Raw genomic sequence first — 3176 nt, 5'->3', positions numbered from 1 at the left:
TTTTAACGAAGCTGCTTTTGAATTTTTTTTTATTTATCAGTCATTTGTAGTTCCCTTATAATAATAAAAGACTATATTTAAAATAATTTTTAAGGTTAAATGTTCTGAGGGGGGCTTTATCAATATTTAGTTTTTAAAAACAGAGTATAAGCCAGTATTTTTTTTTTTTTTGTCTTCAGTACTGGAATAGGAGAAATTATTTCTGGTCCCTCCTTAAATCAACCAAGTCTCATCGTGTAGAACACTGAAATTTACAGACATCCCTGAAATTTTTTGATTAAGTAAACGAGTGAATCACAGTGGAGTCTAATCAGTTAACAGTGTAGATCCATTTAAAAACAAAACAAAAAGCTGAACATTAAAAAGAAAATTTCAAGCTAAAAAAAATAAATGACAGAGGAAAGCCCTCCGAACAATTAAGAGTGAGTGTGCTGTCTGTCACTCACTGTTTCTATACGTTATCTCCAACTGATCGGATTCCTCCTTCTCCGTGCACTAAGGGCATCTGCTGAAATCCTCATGCCCAGTGTGCAGGATCCTTGAGTCAAGAGGCCATGCTACGACAGGTGTAAGAGGACATGGGACACTGCCTCTCTCCCTATGAGACTTCACATTCAAAGATGGCATTGCATCTCACTCCTCTGTGACTGCCAGCACATTGCCGGAGGATGATTCCTGTGCAAAGTGATGGCCACGAATTCTCCTACCCGCCCTGAGAAACAGGAGGTTTTCAACACTTTGTCACCAATGAGCTGGCCTGTCACTCTCCATCAGAAAAGTGGGTTGCTTAAACAGGGGTGAGACAGAACTGAATTCCACCAGTCTAAAGGAACAAAGTCGCATAGCTGCTCTAGCTGGAGTTTGTAAACAGAGAATAGGTTGAATTTATCTCGATCTACAGGAATAAAAAGGCATCCACAGCAGTCTTTTATCCAGCCAGCTTCTTTGAGACTCTTCATGGGTTTTGAGGTCTACAAAGTATACACTGATATACCCATACTTCAAAAAGCAATAAGGGAAATAGTATAACCATTATCCAAAAGTTACAATGGTAGTGTAGGCATACATAGTAGAATTTAGTTTAAAAGTGTGGTACTGTTTCTTCTACATAAACATATTAACTGTTTCTTTCCTACATAATTATATATTCAGCTGGGTTTCAGTGGAACACAAAACCATCCTTATACCACCACTTAGAGTTGGCAATAGCTCTTTTGATTCCGCTACAGAAACTATCCTTGGACTCGAAAAAAGTGCAAAGTCCCATGTCCAGCATCTAGACGCTGTTGAATTTGTGAAGAGCTTCTTCCAACTTCTGGGTCACTTTTTGGAAAAAAAATATTATTTGTTGTTGTAAAAAATGCTGCATCTGTGATTTAAAGTCTCTCATTCGAATCTGATGGAAGTCATGAATCTCAGCCAACGTGGCGAAAGAAAGAAATCGTTTCACAGCGGTCTTGGATGCCATCACCTTTTTGGACTTGCATGTTCCCCTCTTCCACATGTCGCCTACTCTCCTTCACTTTGGTAAGAGCTCCTTTCTGAACATGGATGATGTCTGGAAAGTTGGCCAGGTGCCCCTGATACAGTGCGAACAGGTCCATGACTGGGTCCAGGTCCTTCCGGGGCTGCTCAGCGAAGAGTTCACCTGTGACATTGTAGGCATCTCGAGTGAAGGTGATGGCCTGGTTCAGACCCACCGAGAAGGCCTGCTGATCCAGCTCAAAGTCTTGGCTGAGGCCTCGGAAGGACTGGCCCACCTTCTGATACTCTTTCGTGAAGCCAGTCACCTGCTTGTGTGCAAACTCTTTGACCGTGTGGTTGAGCTGCAACGCGCTGTCGTCCATCTTCTTGGTGAAGCACTTGGAGCCATTGATCTTACTCTCCACCTCCTGCAAATCCAGGGCGGCGGCAGGGGGTGTGCTCAGAGTGAGGAAGAAGTTAGCGCCCACCATCTCATCCTTCTCGGCCTTTTGCTTACCCTGTTTCCAGGCCTTCTCGTCCGTGCTGCTGGGGCAGGTCAGGAAATGCTGGAAGACATCGCACTGCACCAGCACTGGGTGGCTGGCCGTGTGATTCATCCACCAGATCAGGCCCTTCTTGCACTTGGAGACGAAGTTCCTGATTTTCAGGAAGGAGGGGCACCCAGATGATGGGGAATTTCTCGGCCAGGCACGCATACAGCCAGTCGAAGTGCTTATAGCGCCTGTGCACAGGCACCTGGGTGTGCATGGGCACCAGCTTGTAAGAGATGTAGCTCTTCATGCCCTTGAACTTGGTCTGCTTGGTAGGGTCATCGATGGTGCACTGGAAAGGGTAGGGGTTCTCCTGCCACTGAGGGCCATAGGGCCCCAGTACCACACACAGCTTGTCCCCGTCCTTCACGAAGCCCGATCCTCGCCCAGCATGAAGGCCTCCCTGCCCAACTTGATGAAGGTGGAGAAGCGATTGAGGTTGAGGCTCACCATGGCCCAGCTCTTGGCTCCAGACGTTTGATGCTGCAGCGGCGCCGAGCCACCGTGTGAGCCCAACAACAGATCGGTAGCGAACAGCCTCGCAGCCGCACAGCTCCAGTGGCGAGGGCTGCAGGGCGCCCCCGCCTTACGGGAAGCTGGCGCCCAACAGCTGGAAGGAATCCGGCGGTGCCTGTGGCTGCAGCAGCCACTGGAAGGCGGCTTTCGGAGTGGCTGGCAGAGGCTCGAAGCCACCCGGCAGCACGTTGGCATAGCCGGCTGGGACTCCAGGGCCTCCATCGGCCGGAGGGCGTGGCTCGAGCATGAAGATCGCCTGGACTTAGGAGGCCGGGAAGAGGCCGCAATCGCCCCGACTGTTGATCCCTTCCAGCTAGCCCTCAATGTCCTGCTGGCTGCAGAGGCTCAACACCTCCTGCTCCCGCAGAGAAATCTCGCCGGCATTCTCTGACCTGAAGTCTTAGAGAGCCCTGGCGTGTAGCGCCATGGTCCCGAGGCCAGAGCCCGAGCCCCGGCTGCCCGAGGGCCCCGCGGTCAGTACCCGCGCCCCTGGGAGCCAAGGGGAGCTCTGAGGGTGGTGCACACTCAGCCTCCTGCTCAGCTAGTGCCTTGGGCGCCTATCAGCTCTACTTGCAGCCAGGATTGCTGCTTAGGGCCACCACTGCCAGCTGGGGACCAGCCCGGGAAACTGTGTCTCTTTATAAG

The 3176-nt window shown here is 50.0% G+C and overlaps 1 pseudogene; it reads right to left on the bottom strand.

The window, feature by feature from the left end:
- Positions 1–496: 496 nt before the first annotated feature.
- On the bottom strand, positions 497–2958 carry LOC118572711 (annotated as a pseudogene).
- Positions 2959–3176: the final 218 nt, after the last annotated feature.

This window comes from Onychomys torridus, chromosome 1, assembly GCF_903995425.1.
Source record: "Onychomys torridus chromosome 1, mOncTor1.1, whole genome shotgun sequence".
In the NCBI taxonomy this organism is placed as follows: domain Eukaryota; kingdom Metazoa; phylum Chordata; class Mammalia; order Rodentia; family Cricetidae; genus Onychomys; species Onychomys torridus.
This window is presented reverse-complemented; position numbering and strand designations above follow the sequence as displayed.